Source organism: Harpia harpyja, chromosome 23, assembly GCF_026419915.1.
Source record: "Harpia harpyja isolate bHarHar1 chromosome 23, bHarHar1 primary haplotype, whole genome shotgun sequence".
NCBI lineage: Eukaryota > Metazoa > Chordata > Aves > Accipitriformes > Accipitridae > Harpia > Harpia harpyja.
In genome coordinates, this window is record NC_068962.1 from 597371 (window position 1) to 623813 (window position 26443).

Sequence of the window (26443 nt, forward strand, 5' to 3'; positions counted from 1 at the left end):
TTCAGGAGGCTTTCTTCCCTCAGGAGCCTTGGCCATATCCATGTTTTGCCCTGCAAATACATACCTGCAACAAAGGGCTAGCACTGAGTGCTTGGCTGCTCGCTGGAACACAACTCTTTGGCATGTGGGATCCAGCCCTCCTTGCCCGTCTTTTGAGGGGTGCCTTCCTCACTGCTCCTGGACACAGCGTGCCTAGGTAGGTACAGGCTACCACGTTTTCCTTGGTATGGTGCTTGGTATGGTATATTTCCTTGAGGGTCCTTTCAGTGAGAGGGATGCAAAGGCTGGACAACGCAGCCTGCATCAGCACCGAAGCAGAGCACTTGGTGTTGGGCCTGGGGTCTGATTTCCTGCAGGACAAGTGTAGCTGGCAGGGCAGCATGGGGAGGGCTTCCGTCATCGCTTTTGTCTCTGGGGGGTCACCAAGGCCTGGCTGAGCCCTTCCAAACCTCCTACCGAGCAAGACCCAGCCAGTGTCAGGGTGGGCGTTTGCAGCCCTGGAGTGACTACGTATCCTGAAGGGTGCACTTGGTGCACCCACTTGGAGGGGCTCTGCCTTGTTATCCTCTCTGGCTTGCGTTGGTTTGGGGGAGACTTCCCCTAGGGCCCCTTCGCAGTATGCGGAGAGCAGGCGGGTGCGCTCCGCTCTGCTCAGGCCACCCAGAGCTAAACCCAGGCGTGGGAGGGGACAAGGACGGATCCGTGACCACAGAGCGGATCGCACTGCAGGGGTGAGGCTGAGAGCACCGTGGGTAGCGAGGGCGCAGACACCCGCGGGCAGGGAGGAATGTGCAAACGCACGTTGCTTTCTGTTCCGACTGATTTCACGTTGCTTAGCTTCCAGGGGGCTCTGAGAATAGCAATTAAAGCACCGGGCTTAATTGTGGAGTATCCAATTTGGATATTAGCCTTATCTCCGCTCTCACTTGTTTCTTTTCGTTCAGATCCAATTCCGCTGCCTGCTTGCTGGCTGGGCGCCTGTTCCTTTCTTCTCCTTATTACTGTTTTATGGTTATTGTTAATGTATATCTTTTTTTAAAGCATTCCTTCTCTCGGTCGCTTCCAGCCGCGCGGGTGGCGGTCCCGGGGGGCCGGACCCAGGGAGCCCCGGGCGGTCCCCGCGGAGCTGCGCGGAGCTGGCCCCGGCGGCTGCGGCCCCGGCCCCCCCGGCAGCAGGCACCGGTGCCGCCCGCGGCTCGGCGCCCCCGGCACGGGCTCCCCCTTCGCCCCCGCCGGGAGTCAGAGGCTGCGACCTGCCCCCTCCGGCAGCGGGGAGGGGTTGATCTCCCGTTCCCTGCATGGTCTCTCCTCCTCCTCCTCCTCTCCCCCCGTTTTCCCCACTGCTCACTCGCACAGCCACCCCCCCCGAAGCCTTGATTTTGCCCCCTCCCCACCATTTTCCGCGTGTATCTTTTATTATTATTAATCATTAAGCTGCTTTATTAGTTCACCTTCCCGTGCTTTCTCCACCTCCGGGAAGCATTCTCGGAGCTTTTATATTGCAGAGGATTTCTTTTTTTTTTAAATGTATTTTTAGGATGATGCTGTGAACACTTCCCCCTCCCCGCCCCATATCTCCTACCCTGGCAGTATGAGAGAAGAGACTGAAGAAGTTGAGCATGTCTGAGATGGATCAGCCTTGCAGGGAGAGAGGGGGGCAGTAGCTGCTCAGAGCAGCCCGAGTGCTTGAAGCAGGATTTGCTGGTATGTATGTGGGTCTGTATTTTATGACAGCTGTTAAGTGTGAATTGTTTTCTGTGCGAGATGGGAGGGGAAAGGAAAAAAATACCTGCGAGTTCATTAAATAAATGATCGCTCTAAACCCTGTCCGCATGTGCTGGAGGTGGGGGGGGGAGAGACCCCCAGCCATCAACCCACACCTAGGGAAAAAAAAAAAAAAAAAAGAGCCCAACCCAAACCCCAGAGAGCCAAGGGTTGTGTTCCCCGGGGGCGATGGGGGGGGGGGGGGCACGTAGTGCAAACCGGCCACGTCGCAGGTGAAGCAGCCCCCCCCGTGGCAGTGCGTGTGCGCCCGGCTGCGCGCCCCGCGCTGCCCATTGAGCCGAGCGCGGCGGGCAGTGGTGCCGGCAGCACTGCAGAGGGGTGGGCACGGCCCTCGCCAGCCCTCCGGGGGCTGGGCCCGGGGGTGGGCGAAATGCTGTGCGTGCGTGGGGAGGGGGCCGCGGAGGGGGGGGGAGCTCGCTTTCTCTCCGCGATTCACATCGCGCCCGCTTTCCCGTCTCGTATGCATGCCTATCCCGGGAATGGTGTAGTCAGCCCGTATCTGAATTATTTATAGACTCGTGCCAGCTGGTTTTTTTTTTTTTTAATTTTTTTTTTAATTCCGATTGTGTGCACTGTTGGGAAATGCGTTTTGCCTCCCTTTCTTCTCAATATATTAATGTCTTTGTTGGGGAGCGGTTTTTATCCCCTTCAGACCCCTCTAATACAAAATTGATGCTTATTTTTCCCTTCAGGAAGGGGACGCTTTGAGGATAATCATGCTTCACAGAAGAACAGCACCGACCTCCAGTTGCTTTAAACACAACCTCCTCCACTAGGGCTCCAGGAAAAAAAAAAAAAAAAAGAATAATTATAAGAATAATCATTAAAAAGGCGAAAGGAATGCTTACACTGGAACCTGCATTTGACGATCTTCACCACTCGCGCCGAGTATCCTCTGAAGTGATTCTCTCCGGCTTTTGAATTTGCACCACTTCAAGACGCAAGATTGCCACAAAGAATCCTCTATTTTTTTTACAGCCAAATAGGATTTTTTTTTTTTAAACTCATTCCCCCAGGTTTGCCCCCGACCCTTATTCTTCTTATGTGGATATGCAAGCAAGAAGAGGAGACTGGACATTCCCAACATGCTCTCTCCCTTGATCTGTCCGTCTAGAGGTTCTGCTTTTACAAACCAAGGTAGGGAAATTCCTGTTTCTGTGATTTTGCTGGCAGCTCATTTTGGTACACGGGTTTGCCCAGGGAAGACCACTCATGGTAGAACAAAAGGTTTAGGGATGCTGCTCTTAGAAGCAGATACAGCAAAAACCGAGGAGGAATCATTCACCAGACATGTTGATTCCCTCTTGGCTCGTCACATAGGACATGAAGAGAAGGCGAGGGGGATGCTTTGAGTTACATACCGCGTCGTGAATTGGGGGAAAGTCCCTTGTGATTTTTTTTTTTTTTTTTTTTTTTGGGGTGGGCAGGTGGGGTCGGGAGAGACACGGGAGGAGGAACACGGCTTTGGGCAGGGGTGAGAACGACGATAATTCCCATCCATCCATCCATCCGCAAATTGCCTGCCTTTCCACCGGTCCAGCGGCTCCTCGTCATGCTTTGATGTGAAAATAGAGCTCGTTAGGAATAACAGTACATAGGAAACCTGCTTGTTGCCGAGGAGGGTGGTGCATTACTTAAAACCCACGCCGGCCTCTCGGTCGTGAGCGGCCTAACGCGGGGGCCGGGGCCGGGGCCCCGGGGGGGGCCGGGGCCGCCCCAGGCACCGCGGCAGGAGCCCGCCCAGCGCCGGGGCGAGTGCGCCTGCTTGCGTGGAGGTGAAGGGCTATTTTAAGTCCAGGCACGTCAAGAGACTTAACCTGAACCTACGAGGCGCAGTATTTGGGCAACTTCACGGGTTTTAATTTATTCCCGTCCCCCTGGTGCTGTCAGCGGGCATCGTGGCCCCTCTCTGCTGTCCCCCTCCCCTCCCGCGCCTTGTCCCCCGCCTCCCCACACAGGCAGCCCCTTCCCCAGCCCCCTTGGGAGGGATGCAAAATGGCTATCGTGCTGCTCGGCTGTAGATACGCGAGAGACACCAGTGCATCCCGACCGTAACGTGACATGTGAGTCTTTTCCGTAAGATGGTGGCAAGACAAAGGGAACGGAGCACCGGGGGGGGGGGGGCGGGGGGGGGGAGGTGTGTGCGGGAGTGCCGGGCACAAGGTGTTGAACCTCTCGGCGTTATTTTAAGCCTCAGCCCGTGCCTGCCACGCCGCTTCGCCCGCCACGCGTGGGGATGCGCGCCCCCACGCCGGGGGAGAGGCAGGGGTGAGCTGCTGCACCCCCCCCACCCCGGGGCCGACCCCCACCACACTTACCCTCACCCTCAGCCCCCCCTTCCTCTCATCTCCACAGCAGACCGGAGGCCTGGCAGTGGGCAGGGGGAGGCAATACCGAGCGAGGGGCTCACCCCCCAGCAGGAGGAAGGAGGGGGGCCGCCCCCCCCCCCAGCCCTGCTGCTGGGCGAGCTGGGGGCCGGGGCGGTGGCCCCCAGCCCTTGAGGCACCCGGAGCATCCTGCGGCGGGGGTGCGCCGCTCCCACCCCCTCCCTTGCCTTGTTCCATCTAGTGGCTCTTTCCCACGTTTCTGAGGGGCTATTGTTAAAAACCAGGAGCGGTTCCCCGTCGAGAGCCACCTTTCCTGCCATATTCTGGCTGTGCTTCTATAAATATCTAAGGCTTCCCAGGGTTTATCCGCGCCTGGATCCTCCCTGCCAGAGCGCTCCCTCCCTCCCGCTCCCTCCGCAAGTGGGAGTAGAAAGTTTACCTGTGCGGGGAGGAGGGTGTGTGGGAGCCTTCCTCCCGTTTTCAGGAGGAATTTCTCAGGCCCTGCAGCTCCCGGCTGGTGCCGGATCCACCTGGGACCCCAGCAGCGTCCGGGGTGGGGGATTGTAGCCCCCTTCCTTGGGTCTCATTTACCCGTGAGAGGCCCTAAAAGCACAAGCCCCGGGGGGGATGCCTGGCAAAGGTAGAGGAGGGCAGATGCTGGCCAAGCCCGGCTCAGCCCCTGCACCTCTGCCCCCCCGCCCCGGGTTTTGCAGGCAGAGGGCAAAGTTGCCTTGGGTGTCTGGCAAGGGTGGCAGCCCCCGGCAGCCGGGCTGGGCTGTGTGCTCCCCTGGGGAGCGGTGCCCAGCACTGCCCGCCCGGTGCCTGCCACAGCCGCCATGGCTGCCTGCAGGGCACTGGGCCCAAACGGGTGCTGCATCCCTGCCGCGGCCCTTCCCAGCCATGACCTGGGCCAGGTTTGGGGAGAGGTAGAACAGGGTGGATGGGAGTTGAAGAGGGGTCTTGCAGCTTTGGTGCTCAGCTGTGGGGGCAGGGAGCATGGGCCCGCATCCTCATCCTGCCTTTACCTCCCAGACTCTCTTGCTGCTACCTTGACCTGGGACTTTTCCTCATCTTCCCTGCCAGGTCCAGCATGGGCAGAAGGAGACGCCCTCTAATATTGCCCTCCCACCATCAAGCACAGCTACCTCAGGCCTCGCAAGCAGTGTAGGGGAAGCAGCTGGTCCCCCTGAGCTGCCCCTTGGGCAGGCAGGGAGGGCTGGGTATGCAACACCCCCAGCTCATGCGGCCCCAGTGCTGCCACACTGCCCAAGGCCTTGGGGAGCAGAGCAGGGGCACGGCACCCTGGGATGTGGGGTGACCTGGTGTGCCCCAACCGCAGCTCTGGAGAGAGCAGCAGTGTGTGTGGGTGCAGGGTGCTCTGTAAAAGGGGAGGTGTGGGTATGGGTGATATTCAAGCGCTCACCCACGCTGCCCCAAAGCAGCTGTTCTTGTCGCCTCTGCATATCCTGGTTTTCTCTGGTCCCCCACCAGACCAGCTTGTCTCCAAGTCCTGGGTGAGGGTCTCAGAGGGTTGGGACAGGATGGAGCAGGTTGAGGGCGGAGTGGGGAAACAGTGTGGGGAGTGGTGAGACCCGCGTCAGCTTCCTCTTGGCTCTGCCTTTGGTACGCAGGGGCCGATCTCAGCAGGGAAAAGGAAAGAAGCATGGTCAAAGCTGCTAGCCGCTACTCCTCTTCCCGGGGACCCTGGGCTCTGATCCGGTGACACACACCTGCTGCACCAGCCCAGCTCAGCCTGCGCCAGTCCTGGTGCCTCTTGCAATCCCTTTGTCAGCGAGACCATAGCTGGGCAAAGGAAGGTGTCAGGAGCAGCCCCCAGCCGTCCTGATCTGGGCAGGTTCTCATCAACCTGTGTTGAATGGCTGAGTTTTATGTTGTACCCGTGCATGCAAGAGCACGAAGAGACCATGGAGAGATGGAAAATACAGAGCAGGGGCAAAAATCCCAACCCTCCATCTCCATCTGATAATTTAGGCATTGACTTGTTTTATCCCCATTTTGGATTACCAACTGCCCCTGTATAAAACCTCTATCAACCTATGAACCAGGACCCCATCCCCAAATCCTCACCTACAGGGGCAAAAGGTGGCAACAATAAATTCTGTGTTCCATCTGCTGTTGGAGCTCAGCTGGGGCTGTTTCTTGTGCTTGGTTTGGAAGAGAGCAGGTGGACCTCGTCTCCAGTGCCAAAGCCATTCTGCGCTAGCGCGTGGAGCTGCGCTTGGATTCCCACGCCGGACTTGCGTTGCCTGGGCTGGCACCAGGAATCGGTGTCTCTGCAGTACCATGTGGGAGGTCTGGATTTGATTCCCAGTGCTGTTTTCTCATTCCCCCAAGCTGGCAGAGGATGGGGGTGCTGTACAGACAGCACTGCTTGTCTCTGCAATGGGCTTCGTTCCCCACTCCTGTCTTTTGCTCCTTAGGATGTGCAAAAGCTGCCTGTGAGATAGTCCAGACTGAGGGCTGGTCCCTAGAGATTTAATCTTCTCAGCCTTTAGGGTGGCCACAGCTCTACTCTGCCTGTACTCATCAGCATGGCTTGGTAGGAAGTGGGGAAAGAGAGTTTTTTTGCAGCTGGAGAATATGCAGAGGGTTTTTAAAAAATTTTTTTCTTTTCTTTGTGTAAGCTGCAATTTATCACAAATAAATGGATTAGTTAATAGGAGAGATGGACTAGATGATCTGTTTGAGAGAGATGGCTCCATGTATTGTGATTAGGTAATCTACAACGGGATGCTGGTAGTATCCGCTCTGCCTGACATCGGGGCTCTAGGACTGCCTGGCTCTTGCGATTCTGTGATTAGCCTTCTTCGAGATATATTTATACTTGATAGAAAAGCAGGGAGTGATTGGGAGAAACATGGCTGATAAGTTATCTGCTATTACCCTGATCTGTCCTCCACCCACTCGTCCACAAGAATTCTTTAAACCACAGTGAATCAACTTACTCATTTCGTTGCTTCGCCGCAGTCAGACGGACTAGCTACTGCCCTGGGTGCCTCCCTGCATAAGATGAAATGGCAGTTTGAAGATTGCAGCACTGAAATATGTGGAACGGGAACCAGAGGAAAATAAGATATTTAAAGCTAAGCATGGCCCTCCTGCTACCACTGCCTTGTCCCTTCTTCTGAGCCTTATGTTTCTGCTTCAGCTAAGTGCGTCATAACGGGAACTAAAAAGACCATTTCTCCAGCCACGGAGGGGGCTCCATCATCCCTCTGACTTACCCATCTTGCTTGTCTGTTCATCTGAAGACGGGAGAGGAGGTTCCTGGCAGGTATGGACTGGCGCTTGCTCTGGCAAAATTAGTGGCATGGTGCTAACTGCCTGCGAACCAGGAGACTGACCCAGCTGGGTTAAATGTCAAAGTTACCTTTCACATTGGGAAAAAAAATTTCCAAACGAACCCACCCTTTATAGTTCAAGAGCTGATGGCTTCCTTAAGCCGCAAACCACCAGCTCCCAGCTAGAATCGTGCATTGGTGTGTGAACTGGTATGTGTAAAAGTCGACCAAGTGCATGGTGGTGATCTGCGCAAACTAGGCAGTGTACCTCCATGCGCCTGAGGTCAACTGCAGAGAAAAAAACCTCTCTATGCGCTCAGAAACAAGTGCGCGGCACTAGGCAGTGTGCAAACTGTGCTGCGATCGAGTCATTTCAAACCATGGCTAATTTGGACCTCTTGAGGCAAGGCTGCTTTTTGTTTAGTGTTTTCTTAGAAGCCGGAGAGAACACTGGCTCTGGGCGGGAGGAGGGACTGCCTTCTCTTTAATTTTTACACGTACTCTGAATATACTTAATGTGAGGGGAATAAAAATACTGCTTTTTCTGTACTGAGGGCCACTAAAAATGAGAGAGGGAAAGGGTACGTGTTCTAAGACTCACTGTCGGCTGATACTTCCTAATACAGAGGGTATTTGCAGACTGTAAAATATGCTGAGTGGCTCTCTTCCCTTTCTAACACAAGTAATCAAAGACCATGTTTCAGAGTCACTACTATAGATGGATTGATTAAGCGTCTGGGGAAAAAGAGAAATACGAATGAGAGTGTGGTTACTGGCTCAGAGTGAAACGGATACTAAGCTGAGACCTCGGCAGCATTCACTCCCTATCCCTCTAACCCCATCTACAAGGAAGGTTCAAAACTGAAAAGAGTCACTGAAAGTGTCTCAGGTGAAATGTTAGGTTGCCATCTCTGAATACTGAAGATGTTTCTATATTCCCAGAGCACATACAGTGTCATTAATATTGGTGTGCATGGCCGTGTTGAAACATTTATAGGGAAGAAACACTTTTAGGGGAAAAACGGGAATTTGGTCTTCATGGTCTGTTTGGTGGCTTGTCTCTGCTGATTGCTCATCCACCAAAACAGGTGTGGGGCCACCAGTTTATCTGACCTGAATAATCCGTGGGACATTATTCTGTCACTCGCCCATCCCTGGCATGCTAGGCACGTAGGAGCTCATGTCGTTAACTCTCCATGTGACAAACTCGTAAGTTACTTCTCAAGGTAGCAGTCAGCCTACACTACCTCATCTGTGTGTGGCTATCTAGTTGTGAAATGGGAACAGTTCTTGCTTACTACATTCCTAATCTGGATTTGAACCACCGATCAAGAAATGAATCACTCTAGCTACCACCGTCCTCTACTGGTCCTGCTGTCCAGCCCATGCGTGAGCTCTGTATGCAATCCTCATTTGTTCAAAATGGTGAAATAGTGTGTCTAACACCTATTTACAGATGTGGTTAAGCCCTGCTTAGATAACTGCATTCTGTTTGGGGGCTGCAATTCTAAGAGGGGGAAGGACAGGGGAGAGTGTGTGGGAGTGAACAAAGACAATGATCACAGATAGAGAAAACAAGACCTGTAAAGAAATGTTGGGAGAGCCAGGCAGGCTCAGTCTGGAGAAAAGACAACTGTGGGTGGATACCTAACTGTCTGCAAATACATAAAAGACTATTACAGAAAGAGGACAGGGGCCAATTATTCTCATTAGTCACCGAGGACAGATCAGGAAATAAATGAGTTTAAGATGAAGCAGAGAGAATACAGATTAAACATCAAATTAAATGTTTACTGCAATAATGGTTTAGTGACAATAGAAGATGCTGATAGACGTGGTAGAACGGCTGTGACTGAAGATATTTAAAGCTGGATGTAGGTGCTGGAACTATCAGGATTTTGTATCTAATAAAGTCTGTCTCCAGTGAACTGTAGGTCATGATATTTGCATGCCTAACCAAACAACTTTGGAAGAAAGATGATGAGGTCCATCTGTTCTGTGTGCAGGAGGGAGGGACTGACTGTCCCATTGGGGAAACCCTCCTCACCTGAGTGGGCTTGGCCCTGTGCTCCAAATCTCATATGGTACCTGTAGGAGTCAACATGATGGTGTTGACTGGTGGCACAGCTTAGGCATATCAGGAGTTCCCCAAAGATGTCTAGTTTTCAAAACCTCTGGTACATTGTGACAGTGCGTCCTGTCCTGGGGGATGGCTAAAGCTTCAGTATAGAAATCTGTGCAGAAGAGACTTACAAACCTGTCCCGTGTGAACGATGCTTTAGCATTCATAGGCGCAGTTCTTGAATCCTGGGATAAGTTGGGCTGTTCTAGATTGAGACCACGTCCCTTTCAGTAAGAAGCTTCACCTGTCTGTAGCCATTGCTTTCAAGGTTTTACACTATCACAGCATCTGAACAGCTAGTGTGCCAAAACCTGATACTGCGAGGGGAGGTGACATATCATCACATACTGAACAATGTGAAAATACACACCATGCTAGTTCACAATAACATTCTTTTGTCTTGCAAGATGAGGTACAGTTTAAAGGTGCCTTCTAAACAGGAGTTCTAAACAAAATTCACCTTTGCTGCTTCCAGAAGATAAAAGGTGATTTGGGGAGCCACGAGCATCGTGGTTTCTGAGAATCATCACTTCACTAGCCAGCCTTCACAGTTGCACCTCTCTGTGCTTTGAGTTGGAGGAGCTTCCTGTGCATGGTTGGGGTTTGAATGGGCAGCTCTGTTAATGCGTTCAGAGAGGGCTCTCCCTGCTTTGAGTCAGTACAGGTTCTCCTGGTGGTAGCTGAGAGGGCTGAAAGTGCCATTTTGAGACTGTCAGTTTGGCCAGCATTGGGAAGGTGCTGTGTGGTCTAAAGCCTATGCCAGTTTATATCCTCCTGCACATCAGCAGAAGTGGGGATAGTGGTACAACCTTGCTGGTGGATTACACTTTTTTAGCAGAGCAACAGGAATGTAATCCTGACCTCTGGTGTTTTTTGTAAGAATCAGGAGTTTTCTATACAGGTGTCCAGGACAAACTCAAATGGAGGAAATTACACTGATAAGCTCTCTTTTTTATTATACTTGGATTTAACATTTTTATTTTACCTCTTCTCCTAATCTCTTAGTTAGAGTTGCCATGCACTGTTGAGGAGCTAATATGCACAACTCTTATCACATGGATGTAGTTTCTTGCATGTATGACCTCTGAAGACTTTGGAGGATTTTGCAAAAGGCAACAAATGTAAAACTTATTAAGCTCACTATTTCAAAACAGACTAGAAGGTGAGATGGTTATTAGGAGCCAGCTGAGACAGATAGGATTTGGTGTCATGAACCCACTGATAATTTACTAGCACAAATGCCATGTCCTACATCACAGCTGATTGCCTAATGAACAGAAAATTGTTTTCAGTTGATAGGCATAATAGCCTAATGATAGCTGAAGATAACAGTGGCTGTGCATTGCCTCCAGCTGTGGGCCATGAACAGGACACAGGCGGATATGGGTAGGTGAGAGCTTGTAGTCTGCCATAACAAGGGACTGTGGTTTCCCTCTATCATATGGGACTTCTGAGCATCCTCTGCTGGGAATGAGGTCCTGGAGATACATAGTCAATGTTTGGAATGTGAAAGGTGAAGGCCCTAAATGAATACTGCCTGGAAATGGATTGCAGAAGATCTGCTAGGAGACTAAAGCTGGCTCTGATTCTAAGGGTAACCCTAAATCTTCACAGTATCTGGGGGCAGGTGGTTTTGAAGCCTGTGCAGTGAGAAGAATGGCTCTGCCGCTGCATGGAAAGGTGTAGGGATGCTGCCAGCTGCTCCAGGAGGAGGATGGAGAAAGGGTTGCTGCTGTGAATCTCTTTGTGCCAGGTAAAGTGGGATGTTAGTTAATTGCACGTCACTGGATTGCTGGGGGATTTCTGTCACAGGACTCTGCTGAGAAATGCGTGTGAAGTGCATTGTGGCAGAGGACGTGCACAAAAATACACTGGCTCGCAGCTACTTGCACGTAGGCATACGCTTGTGTGGAAAGTACACGGGAGGGATCTGCATATCCTTGCACTTGTCTCTCTTCTCTGTTATAATTCTCTGTTATCGTTGGCTGCTGTAGTCAGTGGCCTAAGCGTCTCGGGGGAGATTCCCTCGTGTCAGACGTGTTTCAGCAGAGGCAAGCTGAAACATCAGAGGCTGACAATCCCCAAGGGAGAGTCTAATGAAAGCGACAGGATGACATAATCTGTTCTCACAGTCTCTTCTCTTCAGCTCTCCATGTTTTTGATGCAACTTGAAATTACCCTCTAATTTATTACTGAAAAGGTGAATATTATCTATAATTAAAATTGCAAAGATAGTGTCCTGAAACGTTGAAAGTCAAAGTACAAAAGCAGCTTGGATGTGGTTTGAGGTACCATGTATTTGAGTATTCTGGGAGGAAGCTTTTAAGACTCCATCTGGAAGTAACAAAGTGGTAAATGCCACAAAAGCATAAATGGAATCTCAGAAAAGACATTGCAGTCGTTTCATTACATGATGGGGGGCCTGTACTCTAAACAGGAGGAGATAAAAACTAAGTAGCTTAGAAAAAGAGGATAGCTGTGGGATGACTGCCTTGAAAGATATAGTGACTTACAGAAAGCTCTCTTTGAATACCTGGTTTGAAAGTTTGCAAACTTTCAAACCAGGGATTTGGAGAGCACTGCAAAGATCATGCTTTATCCGCTTTTAATTTACACCATTTCAATGGGGAGTAAAGGGGCTAAAAGGCTCTCTGAACTTCAGGGCTCAGAGAACTTTGCAGGAGCTGAGTGCCTGTGCCTCATCGCTCTCTGAAGCAGAAGCTGGATGCCCACAGCAGGTATCTTACATGAGCGACCCTTTCTGTGCAATTTTTTTTTTTACTGTAGGGAGTAATAACTTTCAGAAACCAGGAGATACACAATAGGAGATGAATGTTGGTTAGTGACGTGCCTCGCCTTAATACTCTTTTTGTTAGGACACTGAGGTGAAATCATGTTCCTTGTTCACAGCTTTTTGGAGAGATCCCTAACTTCAGCTTTTGATGTTAGAGATGGTGATTAAGGTTTTTGACAGGAGACGTTTGTAATGGAGTGAACATGGTAGGAAATGGGTTTACTGCCCCACAAAAAAAAAATACTAATTTCATAGATTTTGCTAGTTCTGCACAGAAATTAATTAGAGCATTTGATGTGTTTTCATGAAAAAGCAGAGAAAAGCCCAGAATAGCTAGCAGCCCAGTAAGCAGAAAAGTAACAGGGATTTGGGTGACGCATTCCTATTCTGCATACTTTGGAGTGGGGACTTGTCCCCGAGGCTGTCCTAGCCAACATGAGGGCCCAGACTACTGGGTCCTCTGCAGTAATGCTTTCTCAGTTGGAGCTTTTCCAGTTGGAGCTGTTCTACTTTATATAAATGCCTATTCATTGTGCTGGAGAGGGAGTGCTCTAACGACTGGGCTGTGAAGGTAGTTTGTTTCTTTGGCCCAAGATAAAGTAATTACTTATATAAAGGGAAATGACTTCAGCATGAAAGAAATGGAGAAGCAGGCTCCATAGCCCAGAGGCTGTGGAGTCCTCTGAGATACGGGAGACACAGGAGCTAATTCTCCCTCCAAATTAGGCAGTGCAGGTTTGTTCTTGTTCTGCTTTGGATGCATTTGTATTTCCCAGTGACAACAAAATGTTTCATTTAGCATCCAGCTCCAGTGCTGACTCCAGGTGGGAGAAAATGTGACAGGAGGAGGTGAATTCCCATGGAACAAAGACCTGATCCTCAAGCAAAAGCTTTTCAACAAAGGTTGAGGGATGAGAACTACAGAGACTCTGTGACAGGAAACCAGAGTTATTGCTTCAATGAAAATTTTTATCATTTCCTATAATGTGCAGGTAGCTCTTTAAAGTTGTCTCCAGATCTTTAAAATCACTTGGGATTTTCATTCCTGCAGTTCGTATCCCTCGGTATATCTCCCCTCGTTGTTCATTATACATTTGCTTTTATAAGCTTGGTGAGATGTTTGACTTCTACATGGAAAGGGGAGTTTTTCCAGAAGCTAACACTAGCTGCAGGAGACTTGTTTCCAGAGGATCTTCAGGGAGTCAGTGGAGAAAGACAGGGTCCTTCGAAGGGCAGTGTAGAGCAGGGGCCCAATTGATATGCTCCAGCTTACCTTCTGGAGAAGCTAATCCCTATTGACTACAAAGGCAGCCTGCATAAATGAACTTCCTGAAGGCTTTTAAGTCTATCTCTTGCTCTGTGTGTACAGGGTTGGGGGCTGGAAAAGGCAGGAGTTGAATTAAAGTATCCCTCTTTCACCACCCAGTTTGGAAAACAGTCATGATCCAGGAGGAATCCAATGTTTCCTAATCCCTAGTCCTCTGTCTTGCGTTTTTCCACTGTAAGAAAACTGGCTACCTGACAGTCCCTCTCCTTTTTGAACGTGAAGGCCTGGAGATCCCTCAGTCTGGGTCTGATGTAAATGGTTCCCAAACGTGATTTGAATTTGTAAGAAAAAGCAAGGTCCGTATAGCTCAGGTTAGCCATGATCTCTGGACTTCTCAGACCTTAATTTCGAGCCAGAGTGGTAAGTTGGCACGTGAGGTCCCTTGACGTGACCAGGTATCATAGAGCAGGTCCTTGACACCCCACAGAGAACTATCTTTCAGGATGCTGCAGGAAGGCTAAGGAGAGATGGCCAGGGCTTGCTTATTCTATAACCACTGTGTCCCAGGATGGAGCTGGTGTAAGAATGACATTTAATTATACATCTTCGTACGTCTTTGCCTGCACGCATTTAGAAGCATTGCCCATCTCCACCAAGGCAGATGTTTCATAAGAAAATCTTGCTTCCATGATGAAGCATAAAAATCAAACAAAACAAAATTAGAGAGAAGGTTTGCCCTGGCAGTCTAACTGTGTCCTTTTAAATGCACAGGGTAATACAGAAATCTGTGTATCTTCTCTGACATGACAGTCTTCTGTGATACTGTACTTCAGCAACTGTGGCAGGGCAAATTACGATGTGTACCTACACAAGGGTTCAGCTGCAGCCCAGAGGCCAGATCCGCTGTCCCTTTGAAGTCGGGCAGAATCTTGGCATTGGCTGTGGTAAGGATTGGCTTGACTTTGGATGTGTGCTTTGTGGTACAAGACGCAAGGGCTTGCAATATTTCTTTGAATCAGCTTAATTTCAAGGTATTATTGTTTATAAACTTGTTCGCTTTTGTCATCTGAGGAACATCTTAAAGAGCTATTGAGGTAGTGTCTAGGTTGCTGTTTTGATGCCTGCAGTGAATGCTGCGTAAATCCTTGATGTTAGCTGCATACAATGGGTGTTATTTTTTTGTCTTTGTATTTGAATATTTTGTGGTTTTGAAGCATTAAATGACGTGATTTTAAGGATACCAACAGATTCATCAATATTTCTTTTGCTGTATAAGTTTTCAGGTGTTTTCTTGATAGCCTAATGTATTGCTTTTCCTGCAGTATAAAACAGCAATAAGTATAGAATCTGGTTGACATTCAGTTTTGGGATCAGATTAAGTTGTGTCGAGTTTCCTCCCCCAAATCCTCACGGACCGTGCCTGGAGGAGAAAAGTCAATGACTCTCTGGTAAGAACTGCTTGAAATGGCTGTATTTGGCATAGCTGAAATTTCCATTTGAACAGAATTTGAGATTTTTAAAGCAACTTAATGGTGTTTTCTCATAATCTGAATGACTTTGAAAGAGTAATGTAAAATGATGGTTTAAAAGTTGCAGGACAAAACTTGATGGAAAATCATAGAACTTGATTTTACTGTTGGAGATCCAGAGGGAGAGAAAAAAGAGAGTGTTAAAGACCTAAATTCCCTTTAAAACTCCTACTTTCCTTTATTATAGGATGTCTAAATATTTAGTGAACTTTAAAAGAGATGGTAGAAAGACAGTGTTTGGTCCAATGCTCCTCCTGGATATGACAAATCTACGTGTTCTTTAGGTGAAGCCTGGGGGTTTAGAGAAGTTCGTATGCAAAAGACTCAACTTGAACCTTGGCTTTACTGAAATGCCACGTTTATTACACCAGCTAAAGAAATACAGAACTCTGATAAAAGCATCCAGAGATAGTCCGTTCAATGAAAAGATCAGCATAGCAATGTAAAGGGAAGGCAAATTTCACTTGGAAGCAGCAGGTTAAGCTGTGCCTCTTAATATGACTGGAAATGAAACATTATACATTCATACCAGTAAATAGAAGAACATACTGGGGAACAGCCATACAACTTTGAGCAGTGCTTGCAGTGCACTGAGTGGCTGGAGTTCCTTGGTGCAAAACTGGAGGGCTTGGAGAAGGTGTAATTGAGAATTGCCTCATTGCTTGCTAGAGCAAGATGGTAAGAGCCACACTAAGGTTTTTCTTGGCTATAGTCAGCTCCCAGTTGGCTGAAGCCAAGCTGACCTTCTCCATCCTGGCTGAGCTGGTCTAGTATATGCTGATCAGCATTTGGCAGAAAGTGCCCATCCTTGGCCTGTGCCACCAGATACGGTCAGGTGGTTTGGCTGGAGCTCCTCTCCTCTAGATGCATGCATAGGTCTGGTCTGTCTTTCCAGGCTAAAAGCATCCCAAGATCTTGTGGACTAGTCTTCTGCAAGGAGAACCCATGGGCTTCAAGTAAGTGTGAAGCGTAGATGGGGCAGAGATGTATGTGTGCATCTGCGCTGTCTTGCATTTTCTGAACATCCAAAGGATGGGTACTCTTCAGTTTGTACTTTCATTCAGCCCCCTTTGTTTTCCCTCTGCTGAAACTGATCCTGTTACTTGTAGCGAGGATCTTTGTGGTGGTGCTAGTGACTGTCATAAATCCAGCTAATTCACACACGTTGTGGCTTTTCAAGTGACTTGAGTTGTTCTAAGCCTCTTCTTTCTGTTGGCACATGAGACTGGGAAGTTAAGCAGAAGACCTTCTCTTGCTGCTGGTGAGGAGGAAGTGGCCCGAAAGGGGTGATGAGAACAGGTGCTGGCAGGAGGGCAGATTTATACAGCTTGTTGGACTTTCACTGGCAGTAAATTGCATTCCGGTCCTGGGAAAGCCTGGATCATGAGGGATTGAGAGAGCTGACTCATAAATTTACCTGCGCTAGCAGTACATATGCATGGGAGAGGGTGGGAAGGAGTAGCCAGTGCTTTATTTTCCCGTTTTCTGGGGAGAGGGAAACTGGTGCTACAGCCTGCTCAGTGCAGGTAGATGTGTCCCCCTTCATCTGGGGCCCAGAGCAGAGGGGGAGCAGGCACAGCCAGAGGCACAGTGGCAAGGACCCCCGACCCACTTCATTTAGACACTGCTGAGCCACAGCTGCCTTGTGGCTTAGTGGAAGCAGGACTGTGCTGAGCAGCATCTCCCCCACAGAGCTGAACAACTGCGGAGGTGATGCACCGACGCTGCCCAGGGCTAGCTCTCCATCTACCCCTGACCCTGCGGCACCCCACCTTCTCCTTGCTCCTCCATCCTCTTCCCCCCTCCTCCAGGCTGGACAAGCCCATCTGGACTTCATGCCATCACCTCCAGCTCAGGGTCAGGGCAGCCCTGCAGGCAATGGGTATGGCTGGGGGGCAAAGCCACCCTGTCTCGTGCCTTTGACCTAGTTTGGGAGCTGTTGGAGGCTCTGGTGTCTGTAGGGCAGCTGGGGGGGGGCACGGGGGCAGGGAAAGAGTTTTGGAGGAGACTTCAGAGGGACAAGGTTTGGAGGAGGGGGAAGGGTTTTTTCTTCTGCATCCTAAAAAAATCTTCTTTGCACTCAGGTCCTGCTTCTGTGACTGCCCAGTGCTTGGGCAGCGTCTGGGGTGCTTTGCACCAATATGATGTCTCACAGAAAGGCTTTGAAGAAGCCTCCCTTCCCACCCACCCCCAGCCCCCTTCTTTGGGATGAAGGAGGAGGGGAGCCTTTGACACCACTGTTCAGAGGAGGCTGATGTACGGGCTATTAGGAAGGTGCCATGCCCACTTTGAGGGTGTGTACGGAGAAAGGCAGCGTACAGAAATATTCCCCAGCAGCGGTACATTTGGGTGACGCTTAATCAGTACCTGCCCAGTGCTCCCAGTTGTTCTCACAGGGCCTTGCACGGGTTTCCAGGGGCCACTGCTTTTTCTGAGAGCAGCAGGGACTGATGCAAAGCCGTCACACAGTGGCACAATGTTGGTATGCCACCAAAGCTGAACCGCAGCGTTTGAAAACCCTTTGGCAGTTTTCAGTGAGGGACTGATGCTGGGGACAGGCATGTGAAAAATCCATATTGTCTTGTGAATTTAGGGATGTGCCTTGACCTTAACTCTGATGACAAACCCCATGCCTTTTGCTTTGTGAGAGTATTTCCATTGGAAATCAAAGAGATTTGAGATATATAGCTGGCTAAGCAGTCATACCTCAGAATAGGATTTGGGGATTAGCAGAGTGGATAATAAATTGAATAGTAGGAGTTAAAATCAGACTGCACTCGGAAAGAAAGCAGAGATGAGAGGTACACCCCTGGAAAGCAGTAATGCCAGAAATAACACTGGGGTTACACCGGTTAGCAAATGAGATATGGGCTCGCAATACAAGGCGGCAGCAAAGAGGCTGATGTGATTTCTGGATTGCATAAACAGAACTATTGCATCTCAGAGCAAGGAAATGTTTTCTACGTGTTTCTAGTCATGTTTTCTTTATGTGCCTGGTCTGAGTGAACCTAGGCTATTGAGCTCATTTCTGGAGAACTTGGTGCCCCAAAGATGGCAGCAAATTAGAACAAATTCAGTGGAGCAACAAAAATGATTAAGGTGCTGGAGGGATTGATCTAAGAGGGAAGATGAAAGTAACTAATTACATTTAGCTTGGCCAAATGACAATTAAGAGAGATATGTGATGACTGCCTTAAAGTGTGTGCTTAAGAATGTAAACACTGAGGAGAAAGAAAGAGAACGAGGGATTGTTTAGTGCTGTTGGAGCAGCTGTTGGTTAGATGCCCGGTCTGCACTGCTAGGGGAGTTGTGTAGGAGCCTAACCAGAACCGAAGGAGAAGTAGCTGTAACCAAACAATAGCAGCAAACTGAACAAATGGAAGCACTGAATAGACAGCACAGCTCCCGCTGTGAAGGGTGGCAGAGGCTAAAGTACCATTCCCGGGGTGGGGGGTGTGTGTGTGCGTGATGGCAGTCTCTGAACGAAAGTAGCTCTGGGACCTTTGCTACAAGGAGTGTCCAAAATTCTCCAGGAGAGGAGTGAAAGCATGTGGCGTTCCCGCAGGAGTCCTCCCCCACTGATTTGCAGGACCTGTAGATCATTTCTCCCCCTGTCCTTTTGGCTGTGATTGTGTGCTGTTGCATCCATGCTGGGGTGTAGTGTTTTTAAAAAGACAGTTTGCAGGCTGGAGGGGAAGCAAGCAAGGGGATGGGGTAGACAACAGTAGACACTAAGTCCTATAAGAAATGCTAAGAGAGCCAGGCATGTTCAGTCTAGAGGAAAGATAACTGTGGGTGGAAACCAAACTGTCTGCAAATCCGTAAAGGACTGTTATAACGAGAGAACAGGGGCCAATTATTCTCTTTAGTCACTAAGGGCAGATCTGGAAAAAAGTAGGCCCTTGGTTGAAGCTGGGAAAACCAAGATCCATATGAAGGAAAGCTTAAGTGTTGGGTGACAAGGAGGCTAGGAGGGGGTGGTGGAATTGCCGTGAGTATAGATACCCAGGGATGACATTAGACACTCACTTATCAGGGGGCGACACAGGCATCAGGAAACTGATCAAGTTTCAGCGAGATTTCATAGCCTTTAAAAGCCTGTTGAGCTTCTAAATGAGCCAGTGCTGTGGTGCTTTTTTCCTTGCAGGTTACTTGTTCAGGACCTGTTTGTTAATGTTTCTGTTTAATTTTATTTTCTTCTTTGATTATGGATCTGCTTGAATGCTGCCTTTTGCAATGGAGGGACTACAAATGAAATGCACACTTATAAAAAATGCGATGAGGAACTAGTTCCAGCAGAGTGTGGATTAGCTGGTTTTTTTGCCCCTTCGGTGTGAATATCTTTTGAGGTATGAAATTGCTGATTAGCTTTAAAAAAAAGAGTCTCTGTGCAGTACTATATCTCCTCGTTTTGACAGGCATGGGAAAATATCATGAAGCAAGAGCTCTTATCACAGTGTTTCTCATCCAGCTGTACTTAAGAAATTCTGAACGCTTTTTCATATAAAGTCCATTTTCAGATGCTAGGAGGATATTCCATACCTGGAAATGTTAATTTCCTGATCCGCTTTTAAGACTGAGCGTGTTTCCAAGTGACATGAAGAGGTGAGGATAAGAAACAGAGCCATGAGCCAGTGCAGTATGTCAGCTGGTGGCTCCAGTCTCTCTGGGTGAATGGCTCTGCTGAGCCTGATGTGAAGAGCATCCTAAATTTGTTTTTTTGTGATACCTGTTCTGAGGGCCATTTGTAAAATAAATGCTTCAGCTTAGTTCCCTGTATGACACTGACTGTGTCCCAGTCACACAGCTAGTTCCTGGGCAGTCTTAAGAGGGAGTTCAAAGAGTGACAGGAGCCCAGGATTAGAGAAAGAGGTTCTTGCTGTAAACTCAGAAGAGCACCTTTTAAGGCAAAGGGTGAAGCACTGCATGCAAGTGAGGCTGGGCTGTGCTGGGCTACAGGGAAGACTCGTGGTAAAGATGGGAGGAAGGTCAGCAGGTTCCCATATCTGAATTTTCCATGCATTGGCTCTTATTCAGTTAATCAACAGTTGTGGTCAAAGTCGTTTCCCTCCCCTGCCCCAGCAGTTTGTTCCTGCAGCAGTTCAGTGGTCTGGCAAACCCACCTTCATTGCTGGTTGAGGGTATCGTGTCAGGCTGTCGACTGGAGTGGCTGAAATGCACGCACACATCCCCTTCTGCCTTGCCAGCTGCAGGCAGTACCTTCTCAGGAGCGTGGCAAGCTGGGGTTGGACAAGCCTTAAACAGTAGCAGGGTTTGTCAGAGTCCATGAGCAAATCACTTGCTATACCTGTTCATCTGTGAGCTGGTATGATGGACATGCACACCATACAGCTGTATTCAAAAGTCACACTTTCTTTTGTGTTTGTGAGGTGCCCTGAGACTTTTCAGCTGATGATGCCATAGAAGAATACTTACTCTTTACTTGGTCTTGACTTTCAGAGCTCTAACCTTGGCATTCTTCAGTGGTTTGGCACTTACTGAAAGAAATAAAGCAAAAGCATCGTACAGAGCAGAAAAGCACTTCACAAAGCATATTCTGATGAAGTCAGCTCCTTGAACAGCTGTGACAGGGACAGGGAAGCAGCCAGAAATACAGAATGGGGAATATGATGGGAGATTTATGCTGGTGAATACCAGTTTATGATGAGTCCTGCAAAATCTATGCCTAGAGAAGATCTTGGTGCTCAGTGCTGTGTTACCTGCGAAGCCCTCATCCCAGACTTCCAAGGCTCCGCAGCCAGTGTGAGATTTGCAGATGTCCTGCGTGAGATGGGGTTTTGGATACAGTAAAATCCCATCTCCTCTGTGAAACAAGTATGGGGCATGTTGCTTTTCCCTATGTTTGTCATGACTTTCCATTTCTTATGTATGTATTTATCTATCTATTTATTCATTTTTGGAAGGCAGCCACTGGGCTTATGCAGTTTGTGACTCGTCAGTGCCAGTGCAGCGAGTCAACCACATGCCCTGGACCTGTAGAGTCCTTAGGCAGAAATGCACTCCTGTTGCTGGTGTATTGTATGATGGTGAGGAACTTGGTCTGGAGCTCTCTACAGCAGAGCAGAATATTTCTACCTTTTAAGTTAGCTTTGGAAAACTTAAAATGTTACGTTATACCTAAATAAATAAATAAACCCCCTAAACACTTTCATTCTAGAAATGAGTTTGAACAATACAAAATGATTAAGAAGAAAGTCTGTTTCTTTCCCCAGAGTATCTCTGAGTGGCCAGGTTTGCCTCTGAGTCAGAATGGAGTTGTAGTGTGAAACTGCAAAAGCTTTGCCCAAACATAATCCTTCTGCTTTGCAAAGCTCCAAGAAGTGGCTGTTTGGGCGCACAGACTCGGCTCAGATGCCAGCTGCGGGACACCAGAGCTGACATGGACAGCAGCCGCTCTGAAGGTTGTGTGGGTAGAGTCAGCGAAGTGGAAGCCTGCACTGGATGTGTTAACATATGCATGTATATGCTACTGCTAGCAGCTGGCTGTCCTGCCGTCCCCTCACTATGCTGCAGTACTGGCTAATGAGGTTTCCTACCCCAAAGGGCTGCATACCTGCATGCACCCCGCCAGCCCTGCTGACTCTGGTGTTCTGGCATTAGGAGACGCATATGTAGGACGTTCTGACCTGCTTCATGCTCGACGGGCGGTAGAAGCTGATTGCTGGAGGCAGCCTTTGGTCTGCTCGCAGATTGGCTTTAGGGATTACATGCAGGGAAGTGTGGGCTGTTAGAGCTGCAGCCCCAATGCACCACTATAAGCGGTACACTAAAGTCTGTGTGACTTTATAGTGCTTGAGAGGCATGAACTGCATCACATGAGATCTTTGCAGCAGTGTGTTGCAATTTCTGAAGAACACACTCAGCATATCCACCTTCCACTTGTCTCTAGCTTGCAGTGGGAGCCAAGGTACATAGGCTGTGTCTTTCCTGTAGCCTGTTTCTGCTGTTGTTATCTATTGACAACTTTTTTTTCCTGTGCAATGCTGCAGGTTGGAAAGGCTGATGGCACCCAAGGTGAATCACTACATGTTGATGTATTTACTTTACCTGTTGCTCTGTAGAAGCCTGAGATCCAGACACTGAGGTTTTAACAGCTCCCTGCCAATCAGATTAAATATTTAGCAGCAATAGGTTCTGGGCATCACATTCCTGACAGTGTATTTCATGCATCATTTGCCGTAAACGTTGGGAGATTTTTTAGCTACTGCTTGCAAAGTAACCCTCTCTGCTCTCTCTTGCATCCTTATCTCCTCTTTTCACCATTCCTCTCACTTTCCACTTTCATTCTTGTCCTCACTTTCCACTTTCATTCTTGTCCTCACTTTCCACTTTCATTCTTGTCCTCACTTTCCACTTTCATTCTTGTCCTCACTTTCTCTGCCCTGCTGTTTCCTTCCCCTTAGCTTTTCCCCTCTTTCTCTGATCATTGTTCACTGGTGTGTGGTTGTGTACATTGCACCTGGAATGGATGTCAGCCTGTGATGGAGGAGTGGAGGCACTGACTGCATCTAACCGACCGTTCCCACCTCCTTAGAAAAGCACACACGACTAGAGGAGGGTGCAGGCTGATGGCCTTTTTGGGGAGTGGGTACCCCTTGACTCAGGGAAGCACCCTGAGGACAAGGAAAGGGAAAGCATCTCTATCATCCCTTTCTCCATGATGCAGCTCGTCTATCTGCAAGCGCTATCTGCTTTGCTCTTGGCGCACGTGCCCGCTGTTCTGCGACTGTGACTATGGGGCAGCCTTTTTCCTTTTAGTCCCTTTTTGGCTGAAACCTTTGTAGGAGAAGAGTGTCTGGGCTCAGTCATCCAACTGGAAGCATGGTCACATCCATCCTCCTGGGGTCCCCTTGTCCCACCTATTGTAGGCTTGCAGCAGATTGCTGTGTCAGCTGTGCCCACTCAACTGGCTGACACCCCCTGTGCTGGGATGAGGCCCATCAAAACCAAAAGTCCAATGAAGGTTGGGAAAAAAAAAGCAGCGGGGCGGGGGTATCTCTAGGCAAGGTTTCAATATGGGGTGGTATTTTCTGTACTGGCAGAAGATTGTCTCCTGGGACACAGCGAACAGTGCAGAAGGGGCAAGGACCTTCCTCCACTTCCTTCAGTGTGCTGGACAACAGCAGGTTTCACTTGTACAAAGTACAGTTGTCTGGTGGTGCTCTGACTTTTCAGGCATGATGTCTAAGGAGATGGCCTTTTAGAGGGGCTGTGTGGATGAGCACCGGCGCTAGTGGTGGTTGTGGGCTGATACTGGTTTGGGGAGGGTAAAGTCTGCTGGGCTAGTGAGCTCTGTAGGCAGGCTGGTGCACTGCATGTTTTATGTTGCAGAGCCTTCTCTAGAGCTTGCTCTTCTCCTTTCACCCATTGCTTGCAGTGTTTTGATACTGTTCATTATGAGCTGTGGTCAGGTGGTTTGGCTCTTAATTACCTTGCTTCCTTGACTGTTTGGTATGTGCATCTTTTCCTCTGGTCTTGCTCCAAACATGCTGCCTGCCTGAACATGTTGCAGTCCCAGAGGAAGCCCGTGGTTCTTACTGCCTCCATGTTCGCCCTGTGTGATTGCTGCTCCGCATCCCTGTCATCTCACATCTGGTACTCAGCCCCAACTGCTGCAGCGGTTCTGCGCTACCAGTCCAGGAGATGATAATTAGCACCAGGGCCAGGTTTTTGAAGTAGGTTTCTCTCCCTGCTGTGACATGTCCAAATCCATCTGGTGAAGCATCAACCTCTTCATTTCCCATTTCTGTTGGCATGGGACATATCCTCTGTTCACACCACTGCTGCTGTTGCACAAGTGCGGGTTTGAGGGCGTGAGGGAGACGCGACTGTCTCCTCGTGGCTGCTGCCAAAGGGATGGTTGGGAAGGTGCATTGCTTTGAAAGCTGGGATGTGTATGCTTATGTATGAGATTATTTTTGTTTGAGAGAAGTGGGGGGCCTTTAGGTAGAGGGAAGAGGAGAGTGGGTGAGGTCACAGTGGCTAGAGAAGATAGCTCTTTTTTTTCCTCTGCTGCAATAGGTACTGAAGCCTTTTTGGCTGGGAGTCTGCTGGGATGGGGTATGGCAGGCCAGATGGTTTGAAGCAGGTACTGGGACATTTGGGAAGCTGCTTCAGCAGACGTAAGGAGTGAAAGACACCTGTAAATTCTGTAAAGCATAATAACTAGTGATGGGCAAACCACCCTGATAAATTTCTTGTTTTATTTCTCTCTTTTTTTTTTGCTCCCAGCACCACCCCCCCCCCCCCCCCCCAAATTGCTCTGGACTCCTCCAGTCCATTCCCTTGCATCTGGTGGCTTATTTCCCTACAGGTGTCATCTTGGCAGTAACTCAAGCCTGAGCACCTCTCTTGGGGAATTTGTGCACTGCCTGAGTGTTTCCTCTTTCCCTAATGTCAGGGCACCTGATATTTTGTGTTTGAGGGGGGTTTCTACATATGTATACTTTTAGGCAATTGCTTTTTATAAATAAATAAAAATTTTAGCAGTGGGGGAAGCTGTAAGGCAGATGGATCTGGAGAGGACAGTCCCTTAGCTGTATGCCAGGCCAGCCTGAGTAAACGAATCAGGCAGAGGGGCTGCACAGCTTGCCCCCTGTCTCACCTCAGCTCCAGGGCCAGGAGCTCGGCTGTGGTCTGGTGTGTCCTCTGATCTCTTTAATTAGGAAAGGAGGAGTGATAAATGGGTATTGCTTTTAGTCCTGCCGAAGTATCCTCGGCCTCTGGATGGGGTGGTGACAGGGCTGCGGTAGGAATATGGTCAGGGAGGTGGTTTAGGGTCCCTGAAGCTTTGCAGGCTCAGAAGACAAAGTACAAGCAAGAGGAAGGGGATCCCAGAGCAACACCAGGCAATGCAGTCAGGTGATAATGCATACGTGTCTTGTTTGTCCCAGCTTTTCCCTCTCTTTCCTGAGACCGATACCACAGGGAGCATGGCCAGAGGCTGCTGTCTGGATGTATGCTGTGTTTATAGATCGCGAGCCCCCTCCCGGGGCATCCAGTGCCTCGCAAAGGTGCTAACACCTGCGCAAAGTGGGTTTAAAATGCCGCCACATGACATCAGAGGGGCTTTACACCCCTCTGGCACAGAGGTAGTGGAAATACGTAGTGCAAAGGCCTCTGGGAATTTTACTGCACTTGGGCATCTTCATATATATAACAATCAATGCAGCTGCATGCAAAAATGCCTCCTGGCTTGCAAATGAGGTCCTGTCACAGTGTCATCCCGACAGGACACCAAAGCAGGGGCTGTGTCAGAGAGGCTTTGCAGGGAGCCAGCATGGCATCTAAGGCCTGGGGTTGGCCTGGGGTGTTTTTTTTTTTTTTTTTTTGAAACCGGGGAGCCTGTGGGCCTGTGGTTCAGCTCTGCGGCCCGAACCTGGCCTGGAGGAGTGTCAAAGCTGTGATGAGAAGGGGAAACAAGGAAACCCCAAAGTGAGCATAGCCCCGGGAAGTTCCAGGGGGATGTGCGGTGAGCTTGAGGCAAGGTTTGGAGAGGCAGTTCATATAGGCAACCTGGTTTGCTTTCTCTACTTCATTTTAGGGGCCGGGTGATATTTGCAGCATATAATCTTTGGCTGTTCAGGATGTCAATATTGGTACTGTCATATACAAACAAGGGTGAGACCTAGCTAAAGACTGCAGCCTGTCGCTAACTGAATGCTTTAATGTGTGGTTATATGGCACTATAACCTCAGGATTGTACAAAAGCCCTTCACAGGACAGGACTGGCACCTCAGTGCTACTCTAGCACTTCAAGATGGGCAGTGTGAAAACAGCCCTGATGCTATAGCCACTAAACTCCCACCTCCTGGCTGAGTGGTGCCTCTGCCTCCACCCCAGAAACAACTCTCAGGAGGGGGAGCAGCTGCTCTGTGCCAGGGACTGACCCCTGGTGTGGCAGCAAGGTTTGAGTTTCTATCTTGGAAGCTGATTTCCTACAAGAACCAGCCTGGATGTAAAAGGGATGCAACTTGAATGTTGTCTCCACCTTTTTTTTTTTTTCCTCTCCTTTTTTTTTTTTTTTTTCTTTTTCCCTTTCCCTGGCTGTTTTTGAGTTTTCCTGTTTTTAGGAATACAGGGATTTAGTGCATTTAGGAACTGGTGCCATTCCTGGCAGGAAAGGGGTAACTGGCCATCCTGCAAAGAGCTGCTTCTCCCACCTGCTTTCCTCCTTCAAAGAAATGCAGCCCTGTTTGCTGGTCAAAGATGAGATGGAGCGCATATATGCTCATTTTATATATGTAAAAATAAACAATAACAACACATACATATATAGATTTATATTAAATATATA

The 26443-nt window shown here is 49.1% G+C and overlaps 1 protein-coding gene across 1 annotated transcript in view; it reads left to right on the forward strand.

Moving 5' to 3' along the window:
- The first annotated feature begins 1559 nt into the window (after window positions 1-1559).
- The window catches only part of GRIN2B (glutamate ionotropic receptor NMDA type subunit 2B), a 206986-nt gene continuing 182102 nt past the window's right edge, over window positions 1560-26443 (forward strand). The window contains exons 1-2 of the mRNA XM_052774502.1: window positions 1560-1704; window positions 2478-2922. The gene's annotated coding sequence lies outside the window, so the exon portion shown is untranslated. The remainder of the gene's footprint in view (window positions 1705-2477; window positions 2923-26443) is intronic.